The following is a 13,576-nucleotide window of genomic DNA, read 5'->3' as shown; positions in this document are numbered from 1 at the left end:
ACAGTTGCACCCATATGACCCCATCCTGCCCAAGCTCCAGGACTTAGGGCAACAGGGATGGAAACAGCTACAGCCCAGCACCTGGTCTAAGCCGTGAGTCCCCTGCTGACCTCTGCCTGGTTACTACATGCACTGTTACCCTCGTGCCTCACACACTGGGAGGGCTGAATATTATCAGCAATCATTTTTATTGAGAGGCCTCCATTGTAGCGTCCGTGGGTGCTCCACCATCACCCCCACTCCCAATTAAACCTTCTCTTTCTTATAAAAATGATCTTTTCAGGGCTTCATTCTTTAGCCTAATTGCCTAAGCCTGTGATGTTGCAATATCTGATGATGGAACCTTGCCTTGCTCTAAAACTGTGGGGTTTAAGGCAAGGTAAAAGGTCAATACAGAGTACCCCCAATCTGGGAGGTCTTCCAAAGGCACCTTGAGAATCACAACTCTTTGGTGCCATGTCCAGCTTCTTTACATCAGCCCTGCAGATGACAGACTGGAGATGGTTGCTGCCCCACTGCACACAGGACACCCCTTTAAAAGATATAGTAGCGCAGGGAGTTCTGTTGGTGTTAGGAACCAACAAGGTATTATCGGAAGCTACAGCGGGCCCAGCCCAAATCCCAGCTCTAATATACTGCTCTGCAAAATCGACTTATGGACTCCCACCTCCGCGCTAGTGAGCACAGAGGAAGGAATTCTTCTGTGTTGTGTCCTGCAACCCCACTTCCTGTGTGTGGGCCGCTGCTTCCCTCTAGTGGTCACTGGGTAAATTGCATAGCTAGTTGACCTGACGATGGGGATTTGGGAGAAGGTATCCCGTAAGTCTGAGTAAGTGATGCTGGAGTTCTCAGCTTTGATGGACCCACATTCCCTTTTCATAAACGGATATCAACCTTATGATTTCATAAACTTGATATGTTAATGTCATGTTCATGGTTTAGAAACATGTTTTCCGAATTTTAATTTCCCTTTGACTCAATAATTATATAGGTGGGAAAGTGTGCGTGCGTGTGTATATGTGTGTGTCTCTGTGTGTGTGTGTGTGTGTGTGTTTTATTTACAAGAAATTGAATTTTTAAAAATTGGTGCCAGAGTTTGAGGCCTGTATAATTTCTCCTCTGGGGGAACTTGAAATATTACTTTTAGTCGGTGTTTATAATCAATTTGTAAAGAATTGGAGAAGGTATACATGCCGTGTGGTAAAGTACAAGCCTGATAATAAAGCCAACATTTCAGCCTCATTAATATATGGTATGTAAGTGGTGACTGTCCTTCTATCTATTCTTCCTGGGATGGAACATACCCGCCAGATCTGCACGCTCACCTTTTTCGTGCTGGTGTCCTGTCCCAATGTAAGTCTCTCATCTTCCTTGTCCACCTCCATCTTTTATCTCACTGTTTTGCACAGGTCTGTCGGGGACCTTCTGAAATGGGCACCTACAGCCTAGATGGACTCGTGCGGTGTGCTCTTCACCTTCAGTGCACATTTCATTTCTGTCACTGGCTTTTAGTTCCTTGTATTCTGAATTTCCACAGGCAGTATTATTTTGGGGGTTTCTCATGATTCATTGCAAAATCAATGTAGGCATTTCCTCAAATTTTCCTCCGTTTTCTATAGCAATTTATTTCCAGAAGCATACTTTTCCAGTACTGCCTTTAGAACTGGCAAGAGGAGCCCCTAACTGGCCCTGTACTTTAGAGTCCTCCCCATACAAGATAATTAGATTTCTATAGGACCACAGAGGCCTCTGTCAGTCAGGACCTGGCCTCAGCACTGGCACAGCAGGACCCAACCAGAAACATTCACTCTCTGGACTAACAGTGTTCAGGTCTCAGGGAGATGCTTCTTCACAGCTTATCCCATATCCTTGGGGAAAAAATACAACTGCTTCTAAAGGTTTAATGAAAGCTTAATGGGGCCACCTGCCATGCCCTAGGAGGGAGTACAGAGGGGCTCTGAGTAGCAAAGTACTTAGGTAAGAGAAACAAATGAATGACCATGTCAGACCTTTCCTCTCAGATAGCCTGAATGCAGTAGATTAAACACAATGAAATATCACTTTCTAGTAGTGCTGAGTGTACAATTTGTTATAGTTTTCGTGTTCCTGTTAGTGGTTCTGGCAGTACACATGAATTGCTACAGTATTTGCCTCAGTTGTAACTGGAAGCTGGGACTATGTTTGCAATATTACATAAGACACATTCCACATTACTCTGATATTTGTCAATATGCCTAGACCTTAGACATAACATGATACTGATTCTTTACGTTGGCAACTAGATGGACATTGAATACTATAATTCTGAATTTTAACATTTTTATTCAATGAGTTCCTTAAGTTTTCAATTAAATTTTGAGATAAATTTATAATTTAAAAAAACTGAATTCAACTTTCAAATTAAAAGTTACTTAAAATTGAATGAAGCTTCCAAAGTATGAAATAAAATGTTGGATGTATGTGAATAATTTTGATATAAAATTTCATGTGCAGTATTTCTAATTTGTTTTTTTCCATTTAAATTATTAAATGCTCTTCGATGATTAAAAAAGCTAATTTCTGGGAAAACATACTGGAAAATATTTAATTAAAAATTTTTGCATAAATTTATATTTTTTTGAAAATATAACTTTTTGTATTTTGATTATGATTGCTTTGAATTCTTAAATACATTTTAAAATCTTGATAATAATATGGTTCATGACTTTGCTGAAAAGACAATAAGAAAATAAATTTCATGGAATATATCATAAATTAATTATGTATATAATTTTGTCATATACAAATCATAGTTTCATGCACACTTAAAAATTTTGTCCTTTTACAGGAATTTTTGGCAGTTTTTCAGGATACAATATACTTCATTTAATAGCTTGTTAGTTTGATTTATAACTTATAAATATTTAGACAAATGATCTGTGGCCTCTATTTGTCTTTATGCCCCAGGCTGTGACTTTCAAAATTTATTTATGGCCCCCCGCTTGGGTTTTCCAGTTCCTTGAGTGGGTAGGAATCCACCCAAGGTCGTGTCTGTCACACTTGGGGAGGTGAGGATAGTGGGTCCTTCCAGAACCCCTTTGAGGCTCACATCAGCCCCTCCAAGTTTTAAGCTACAGGGAGAGCCTCTCCTGGCCAAATTTCCAGCATGTGGTCCTGGGCTACAGAAGCCTCTCCCCTCTGCACGCAAACCCCGGGCTCTAATTCTGTACAAGTGAGTTTATTTGGGTCATCTGAGCCACCTGTAGCTTTTGGGCCACAAATGGCTGCTCATAAAGTGGTACTCCGGAATGCCCTCCTCCCAGGGCTCTACCTCCCCACAAGCTTTATCTGGCTTCACATCCCCAAATGCAATGTGCTGCTGCCCTACTGGGAGAAGTCCACAGGCAGAGGGTAGGGGCAGCACAGCCCCATTACAAATTGCTCCCTAACTTCTTTCTGTCACACCCTGCCATCCTGTTTCAGAAGGTAGAGTGGACATTGGTAACAAATCTTTCTCTTGTCTCCTTTTGCTACAGTTGGTGGAGATGTCCCCCAGCCATCATTGGTGACTAATGATACTAAGATGAGTGGCCTTCACGAGGAGGTGACAGGATGTCAGGTCATCAGGTTAAGCCCACGCCGACTCTACTAGGCAGGTCTCTTTTGGTTGCAAGTGACAGAAACCCAACTTCAACTTGCTCAGACAAGAAGGGACATTTATTGAACTGCAGGATTGCAGTAGGACAAGAGTGTGTTTGGATCTCAGAAAAGGCGGGCTCTGGGACTGGAAGCCTGTGTGGATCCACTTCCTCTGAAGAGAGGAGGCTTCTCTTCTCAGATGGGCTGTGTCCACAGGATTCCAAACTCTTGGCCTCTGGCTGCCTCACACCAGCAGGCCTCCTGGGAGAAGCTGAGCTGCTGCATGTAGTTTCAATTCAAAATATACTGTTGCCTGGAGGGCCGAGCCCGTGACTGGAGCCTCCACTAAAACCCCACGGGGGATGGAGCTCACCCAAAGGTGGTACTATTTCCAGAAGGGGAAAGAGGTGGCTGAAAGAACAACCAGAGCTCTCTACCCTTTCCCACCCAGTGGTCTTCATCACAGTTGTCACCTATCCTTCCAGGCCCATCTGCCATTTCTGCCTGAAGCTGCATCAGGCCTCAAGACAGGGCCGATTTGCGTGGTGGAGACCAGAGCATTTCCAGGACAGTGATCACGTGACAGAGCTGGGGTTCCAGAAGGTGGGGGAATGCGGTGGCCCTGCACTCCCGCCTTCTTTTGAATTGGAGAACCGTGACCTGGGTGAGACTAGAGTATATGTAGTTCATGAGGAAAAGGAGGCTCCCACCCAAACATCTTTGTTCTACAGATTCTCACAGAAATTCCTGGGCCAGCTACGACCTGTGGGCGGAGAGGGATAGGAGAAAGATAAGCTTTGCAAGGGGAGGTAGTGATGCACTGTATTCCCCCAAGGGGACCCCAAAGGGCACAGCATGGGCAGAGATGGAGCTCCCTGCTTCCCAAGGCTCAGTGACACCTGTCTGAAGGAAACTACTGAGGCAGGGCCGGGTAGGGTTGCATGAGACATGCTTACTAAAAGGGGTTTTTTGTTTATCTGAAATGCTAATGTAACTGGGCATCCTATAATTTTATTGGCTGAATCTGGTTACTCTAGGCTGGGAGAGAGACACAGAGCTTATGGTCATAAGCTCAGGCTAGTATGGAGTGAGTCTTAGGAGACATAAGATATGTGAGGAAACAAGGCCATCTTGTCCAAGCAGAACCGGCTTCCTGCCTATCCATGAAGCTGGTGGATGAGAAACTGAGGCATTTGCCCCGAGGAATAATACCTTTTTTAAGGAGAAAGACACACACACACACACACACACACACACACACACCCCTGGTAATCACACTCTTTGATTTCATGTTTCATGTCATTGACTGTTTTGAAGAATACAGGCCCGTTATTTTATGGAAGTTCCTTCTGTCTGGCTTTGTCTGACGTTCCCTCAGGATTAGACACAGGTTATGGATGCCTGGCCAGAATACTACATAATAAATGAAAAGAAAGAGACTGGAAACAGCGAGGTGGGGAGCAGTGAGTGACCGATCACATTCGGCCGCTTTCTCCAGATTCCTCAGAGACTCAGAGAAGATGAGCAGGAAGTCTGTAACACTCAGAGAACCGACGGCCTTGGGCTGCACCTTGTCCCCTCCAAGGGTGAGAAGGGCGCTACTCATCTCCTTGGTCACCTGCCTCGTTACCATTCATCAGGCCAGGCTCATCGACCGCTGTGACCTGGCCAAGCTGCAGCACCAGGAGGACATGGACGGCTTTGAGGGGTACTCCCTGAGTGACTGTGAGTGCCATTTCCTCACCACCCTCATCTCCTCCTCTCCTGGTCATGCCCTACGTGACCATCTTTCTTTCTCTCTTTTGTCTTTCAAACAAATTCAAAACCCAGCCCTCTCCAAGAAACCTTTCCCATCATCCTACATTCATTTAACAGTTAATAAGTGAGCAATTATTATGTACCAGGAACCGTTTCAGTGTTGGGGATATAAACAAAGCTACTTCACTTATAGTTTCACATTCTCCAGCACAGATAAGCAATACACAAAAAGAAAAATACAGGAATATTTTTATCACCTGGTGGTGATAACTGCTAAGCAGAAGAATAAAGCAGGGGGGAGTGGTAGGTGACGCTGTTCTACAAGGGGAAGTCAAGGAAAGCCTCTCTGAGGAGGCGACATTGAGCGGCGCTGAATGAAGTAAAGGACCTGATCATCCAAATGTCTAGAGGAAGAGCCTTCCAGGCAGAGGGAACAGCCAGTGCAAAGGCTTCGTCCTACTCTGTGGGAGGGATCTCTCCCTTTGGAGCAGGATTTGTGCACCCCTGTTCTACACTTTCTCCTTTGATCTTGCTTTTTTTAGGTACACTTCTTTATTCTTATACCGTAGGCCCCTTGAGGGCAGTTTCTATGTTTGACCCAGCTACATATCCCTCACTGGGCTTTGCACAGTTCCTGGTATACAGTAGGTGATTATTAACTGCCAGAAGCATGGCTGGACAGATGGACAGATGAATGGTTAGACTGATGAGTAGCTGGATGGACCGCTGGGTGGGAGAAGGAGCTATGGGGTGTTTCTAGCCCACTGGCCCATGTAGCCTCTTAGGCCTTGGTCCTTCCTTTGGATTCCTCATCTCCCTTTCTCCTCCATCTCCCTCGGCTTCTACACATCCTCCTCTCCCTGCTCTAAGGGCTGTGCTTGGCATTTGTGGAAAGCAACTTCAACATATCGAAGGTCAATGAAAACACAGACGGTAGCTTTGACTACGGCATATTCCAGATCAACAGCACTACTGGTGCACCGATTACCAGAGTCACTCGGAAAACATTTGCCACCTGGAGTGTCAAGGTCTGGCCAGGGCCCGGGGGCGTGGGGGGGAGTGAGAGAGGAGCAGGCTCCACTCTCAGAGCCTCTCTTCCCACTCACAGCCTGGGAACACCCCCACAGGGATGGCTCAAGAGACTTAGGGACTTACTTCACGGAGCAGGGGCTTTGACTAGTGGCCCTAGTGCGGGTCCCGTTAGGAGATTCTGCAGTGTCCTGGAGCAGGATGCAGAACCGCTCTGCACAGACAGCAGCCGTAGAGCAGTGGCAGCAGCCAACGATTATTGAGAGCGTATTCTATACTAAGCAGGTGACAGGCATAGCTCATTCATCCAACTTTCCATGTAGGAGAAACTCTTAGGATCCCCACTTTACAATGAGCAAACTGAAACTCGTAGAATCAGTCTGGCTGAATGCCAGACTCGTGGTCCTGGAGGCTCAGCTCTAACCACGAAGTGGTACTGTCTTTGGCTAACGGTCTGACCAAGGCCCACTGCAAACTCTCCACCTTAAGCTCCCCACCCAGGAGGCTTCACAGGTCCAGGAATCCTCCTTGTGCTTGCACACTCTGATTAATGTCCCTGGCTCTTCATCTCATTAGGCAGGACTTGCCCTCAGTCCCTGTGCTGCCTATTCTGCCATTTCCTTTCCCTAGAAACTCCCGAGCATTGGGTGAAGCACCACCTAATCTGGCTAGGAACTACGGTAGTGAACAGAACCAAATCTCAGTCCTCTTGCCCCTGCTAACCCCACCCTTGGGCACCCCTGACCTCCAGCAGCCATGCAGGGGACGTCTACATGGGCCTGTGGGCACGAGGCTTTGCCTAATGTGGAGGTACTCAGCCCCTGGGTGGCACCTGCCTGGGCGGGGAGAGTCAGTGCCACCCAGTCTGTGAGACTGTCCTCGGAGCTCTCACAGGTATTGTGTTTCTCCTTTTCAGAACTGATGAGCCCCAATCTTCTCTCAACCATCCACTGTGCAAGAAAGATTGCGTCTGGAACCGGGGGCATGAAAAACTGGTGAGGAAGACACTGTAGGACTAAGTTAGTGGGCAGAACCCCAAGAAGGAGTGATGACAGAGAAAGGGACAGCAGGCAACGACGAGACCCTTTCTGCAGTCTAGGAAAGTGTGGGAGACTGACAGGGCTTGGAACTGTGACTTAGAAGACCTGGGTCAGGTTCTTTCTCTGATGTTCTATTAAACAAAACTCTTTTGGTTGCACTAATAAAACAACTTGAGCAGCTGAGGGAGAGGTATTCTGAGAGGACAGCATCTGGCTGAGCCCACAAAAGGTGCAGCTGGGCCTCGGGAAGAGAATGGAAGCTGGGCGGGAACTCGACAGCAAGCTTTCCCAGGCAGGGTTCGGTTTCTCTTGGTGTATTTGCTTCACTCGTCCCTCTGCAGACCAGCTTTCTCTGATCCACTGTCTTCAAGACAGACTGTCGCTGCCCCCCCTTTATGCACTAACATCCTAAGCACTAAGTGCCTGGGACAGAGATTTGATTGGTTCAGCTGTGATCCCCGTGTTCCCTCTTGGTTCCATCACCTGTAGTCAAGGGAGCAATTAAAACAATACAATCATGGCTGCCATGGAGTCCTCTTTCCATAATTGGAAGCAACAATTCTTTTAAAAAGTGTGTTGCTCATCATCTGGGCAGATACCCCAAAGCTGTCAGCTTTCCACCTGTGGATGTTGGGATGGTTACTTAACTTTTTGAGCTTCAAAGCAGACATATAAATAATATAAATGGCTGCCTCTGCACGAGACTGTGAGGATGGAAGGAGTTAAGTGTATTGCATACTCTAAAAACACCATGCAAAAGAAAGGACGTGATGACGATTAGGTCTGGTGGAAGAGTCCATAATTGTACCTGGGAGATAGATATATATATATATGTTAAGTGTCAGCCCTTCAGAGGGAGATAAGGATTTGAAAATGTGGAAACACACTGAATGGGGAAAGAACGCAAACCCCACAGATAAGGGAAACTTAAAGGAAGAATCAGAGAGGCCACAGGAAGACAGACTAGGAATGAAGTGGGTGCTGGGCTTGCTCTGCGTGGAAGACTCACTAAGAGCTGGGTCCGATGTATGCAAAAGCAGCTACTAAGTGGGAAGCAAGAACCAGTCTTTTTTCTCCCACAGGGTAGCATGGAGGATGCACTGTTTAGGCCGCCACTGTCCTACTGGATGACAGGATGGCACCTGGGATGAGGCAGGGTGCAGGCCTGCTGTGAGTCATTTCAAAACTCCTCTCCTCCCGCGGAATTCTTTATTTCCTTTTCTTTGCCTCCACTTCGTGTTAATTTCTTCCCTTCCCATTGACAAATAAAACTGACCAGAGCCTCAGGAATTAATGGTTTTCTGGGGATTCCTCCTTGTTCCCATCCAGATCTAGGCTCCTGGTTCCTGACTGTCATTTGCAAAGCAAGAGGACCACAGTGAAGATGATTCTATATTTTTGAATTATTACATTTCCTTGTGCAAAGAATGTGCTAATTTATTCATTATTAGTTCCACATATGACTGGGGTGCCAAAAACATGTATACACATGATTTGTATTCATCTTTGGTTCGGTATGTATTGTGTATTCCAATTTTAGTATACTTTTTTCCTTTCTTGAACGTGTACACATTTTTTTGGCAGCCCCAAAGACCTGATGGGAGGGGTCGGAAGTGGATGGTCCTCAATGGGCAGGAGGTCAAGCGTGTTGGACATAACTGGTACTTGGCAAACCGGGGAGAGGACACCAGAATCAGTGGTTATTTGACTTAGTAACCGACACCCCATGGGAATGATGTGTCCTCCAGTTCTGAGATTTCTGGGGAAAAGACGAAGAGAAGCCCTTCTTCATCCTCCTTTTCCCACACTGCCTCTGGCAGAAGTATTGGCTACCACAGGGATTCTAACTTCAGCCCTGCTTTTCTTGCCAATGACCCTTGTTATTTGTATATAAATACTTAGCTACTTACATCTTAATTATTTATCATGTGGCCAGAGTTGGTTATGGATTTAAGTATTTTAATACAAGAAAAACAAGTATTTGACCAGTAATGTGGAGAAGCCAATATTACAAAGCTAAATGTGCAGGTGGCCTGAGGCAGGACAGGTTGCACGCTGTGGTGTTGTCATAAGCTGTCTCACTTTCCTCTCCTGGCTCATCAGCAGTGTGTTCACTAACGAGATTCTTCTGTACTATGACGTCGGATTCTTCATTTCTACGACTTTGCAGAGCCTCCTGGGGTGAGAAGAAGAACGCCAGGGCTTTTACTATTGAAAGGCACATTTAAACTATTCATTATTTCCTCATTTTAGATAAGAATTCTAAATTGTCCCCAATCATTTACTCATTATCGGTGGTCTCATCCTCATCAAAAGAATCTTGGTCTTGTAAATTCTGCGCCAGGTATTTCATGTGTGTGACACTGAGAGGTTTATATATATCCTGAAGCCAAAGTGGCTGACTTCTCCAGTAAGCGCTCTCCTAGAAAACAGACAGGGAAATATCAATTCTGCACTTCCCCTGCTTTCTCCTGAAATGGCACTTTATCCTTCTCAAATTCACCTCACTCTCCTCCTGTTCCGATGGGCATTTCTTAGGCAGCAAACACCAACAGGAGCTCCTTGGAGGAAAACAAACACCACAATTATTCATTCGTGCCACTTTCCACGTCTCTGCAACACACAGCTCTGGACTGATTAGGACCAAATGGGTACCTCGGCCCAAAATCACAATGAGCAAAATCACCACAGACCTGGGACCTTAAAGTAATTCCATGCGAGCTAGACTTCCCCAAGTTCTATGTGTCTGTTCACAATGGCCCACAATGTCTCTCAGGAGATTTGTATGTGGCTTAGCATGGAGTACGGGCAGGATTTTCTGCCCACTCAGTTTCTTGGTCCTGGCCAAGAAGCTGCCCTCATGCAGTAAAAAGAAATGTACCACAGTCCTGGGCAGAAGCACTTAACTTTCCCCAAAAGCTTTTTACTTCAGTCCCCTTTGGACTTAGTCTCACATGCGTCGTTTGCTGGGGGTGGGGGAGAGGGTGCTTATATTTTCCTAGCTGCTTTATCCTATGAGTCAAATCACACCATCAATGCCTGAGTCCGACTGGCTAACTTCTCCAGTGCTGGTTGTCACTGATGAGTGAGGGAGTCGGGAAACCAGTTTAAAGGTCATGACCAGCACTAAAACACAAAATATTCTTTTCGAATACACACAGAATAGAAAGAAAATGAGATGGCATAATAAATGTGTCTTAGAAACTAGTTATGTCTCTATGGTATGTGTGCACTGAGTTGTGACATAAAAGCTACCTCATAGCCCAAGCTCAGGATAATCAAAACAGAAGTCCCCACCGGGAAAGGAACCATTTCTTTCTGGCACTCACTAGCAGTGTGACCATGGGGCAAGAGCTTTTCCTTTTCAACTTCTCCATTTCCTTATTTTAAAAGGAAGCGACAAACTACTGTCTAAGGCCTCTTCCAGTTAAAATTCTATGAGGTTGGGATAAAGGGAACAGAGAGTAGGGGTGTGAAAACCAGTAGGATGAGAAGGGCATTTCTCCTGCAACTTGTCAGAAAGTACCCATCTATTCTCCCTTCCATAAGCCTTGAAGGAGACGAGCCCTCTGACCCCACGACCATGTGGCCTTCCCTACCCCTTTCAGAGCCTCTGAGAAGGCCTCTGGCCTGGCCTCATGCCTCCCACCAGCAGCAAAAGGTACGACCCAAGCCCCTCCCTATGCACCCTCTGTCCTTAAAGGGCTAGTACAGCACATGCATCTGTGCCAGTTTCATTCTAGTCAGCTTTGGCCAAGGAGCGAATGTGGCTGAATCCAGGAAAGCATTAGGGTAAAGAAGTATTCTTCCTGACTTTGGTGGATTCCTCACGGTAAATGAGGAGATTGGAATAGACGAGTTCTAAGTCCTCCTCTGGTTCTAAAACTCTACTTTAAAAATCGCCAGACTATTATTTACCTTGAGCTTCCCTCTTTACCTTCCTCTGATGCTCTTCTACAACACTGAATCTGTTTTGGAAGAAAACATGATAATGATTATCCATCACTATGGCCACTGTCTCTATTCATTGCTTTTGATTTTAAGTCTTATCTACCCAGGGAGGTGATAACTTTTGCTTTTCTTTTCTTGAGGACAGGCATTCCATCCTGTTTACTAGTCTTTTGACTCATCCACAGAACCTGACTTAGGATCTTGTGTGCAGCTGGCTATACATTTTATTGACTGTATTAGCTAACACTCAACAGATAATTCCTAATGACTCTTAGAAGTAGGAAACTAAAAGTATCTACCAGACACCTAAATGGCTGTGTTGTTTTTCAGTCAAGAATAACAGAAGGTGCCTGTTATTACTGCTCCTACTCATCATTGTAGAGGGTCCTAATCAATTTAATGAGAAAAATGAAGCACTGGAAAGAAAGAAACAAAACATATTTGCATGAAATGATAAACAACGTAAAAAGCCCAACTGAATCAACTAAACTTTTATTGGAAGTCATATGAGAATTGATGGCTGGATACAAAATCAAGAGATCAACATGCAACCCTCAACAGCTTTGCTAAATATCACAAATAACTGACTGAAAAGTGGAAAGAAGAACCCATTTATAATATCAATAAAAAATGCGTAAAGTACCTAGGAATAAATTTAACAAAAACTGTGTAAGACCTCTGTGATGAAAACATTAAACATGAAGGACAGACAGGAAGAAGAAATGAACACATGATATGAGATACCGTATTTCTAGAATATTGAAGAGATGTCAATTCTTCTCAAATTAACTGACAAATTCAATGCAATCCTATTGCAATCCCAAAATGGTTTTTTGACAAAAGTGGTCAGCTGACATTTGGTAGAGAAAATATGAAGAATAGCTATGAAGTGTATGAAAAAGAGGATCAAAGAGCAGGAGCTTACCTTACCCGATATCAAAATACACTATAGAGCAACGGGAATGACACAGTGTGATACTGGTACTGGTACAGGTACAGGAAAAGATAACTGGATCAACAGAATCGAGTCCAGATAAAGACAGTATTTTACATCAGTGAAGAAAGAACGAGCCATTTAATGAAAGATTTTAAAACAATTGGGTCTTCATGGAGTGAAACAAAGTTGGATACCTGGGCTACACTAAAAAACAAATACAACAAATTCTAGATGGATTAAAAAATATGGAAAAACAACAAATGTTATAGATGTTCTAGAAGACAATGTCAGAGACTATTTTCATGTTATGAAGTGACAAAGGCTTCACTAACAAAACCCACACCCCAGAAGCCAAGAGGAGACGACAGACTGTAAACAAACACCCATCACTCTTCACAGCCCGTGCCCTCTTCTGCCGATTGTCTTCTTCCTGTTGATTTACAAAACTCTCTTAAATATGAAATACATTAATCCTTTCAGTGGATTTCACTGAATTTCAATGCTTCAAATATCCCCAGTGTTTTTGTCTTTAAGGAGACAGAGCAGTGAAGTGAGCAGCACAGGCTTTGCACGCAGGCAAAACTGGGTTCTGCTTTGCGTCTTGCCCCTGGGGCCCTAAATTGATGTCCTTCATCTATGAAAGAGGGTGGTAATATCGTCCCCACAGGATCATGGGCGTGGAATCAGACAGTATATGGAAAACTACATCCTATGCTTGGCCTAAATGGTGCCACGTTTGCTGATGAGGTCACAGACACGGGGGCAAATGTCTCACAGGCTCTGCCTGTGGGATCAGGGCACGAAGCTCGTACTCACCTTTGATTATAAAAATGCTGCTTCTATTTTCTTCTAATACTTTCATGGGTTCTTTTATATATATAAAATGAAGCACTGTTCTAAGTTCTCTGATGCTGCCGAAAAGCATTTTATTTTAGTCCCCTTTGGACTTAGTCCAATATATATATATATATATTCACGTAAATATGTTTGCTTAAAATAAGAAATAGATCTGATGTTATTTTTCCTCAAATACAGCTGTTCTCTTACCATGTATTCATTTTCCTCCACTGATTAGATTATTAAAAGGTGACATCTCAGAAGTCTTAGGAACACATGGGTCTGTCTATTGCTGGGTCTGTGCTACTTCAAATACATATTAGGTTGCATTATTCCTCAGTATGGAATTGACACAGACTCATCTCTCTCCCATTGAACCACTACTGTCCACTAGAGGAAAACACTG

At 44.5% G+C, this 13,576-nt stretch overlaps 1 pseudogene across 1 annotated transcript; it reads left to right on the top strand.

Annotated features, from left to right (window-relative positions):
• Positions 1-4,700: 4,700 nt before the first annotated feature.
• LOC308489291 (lysozyme-like protein 6) lies at positions 4,701-8,596 on the top strand (annotated as a pseudogene). The gene is made up of 5 exons: positions 4,701-4,705; positions 5,204-5,343; positions 6,247-6,404; positions 7,322-7,400; positions 8,528-8,596. The product of its transcript is annotated as a lysozyme-like protein 6 (transcript).
• The last annotated feature ends 4,980 nt before the right edge of the window (positions 8,597-13,576 follow it).

The sequence above is a fragment of the Rhinolophus hipposideros genome (genome assembly GCF_964194185.1).
Source record: "Rhinolophus hipposideros genome assembly, chromosome: 20".
Lineage (NCBI taxonomy): Eukaryota > Metazoa > Chordata > Mammalia > Chiroptera > Rhinolophidae > Rhinolophus > Rhinolophus hipposideros.
The sequence above is the reverse complement of the archived record's forward strand: the minus strand, read 5'-3'. Positions and strand labels throughout refer to the sequence as shown.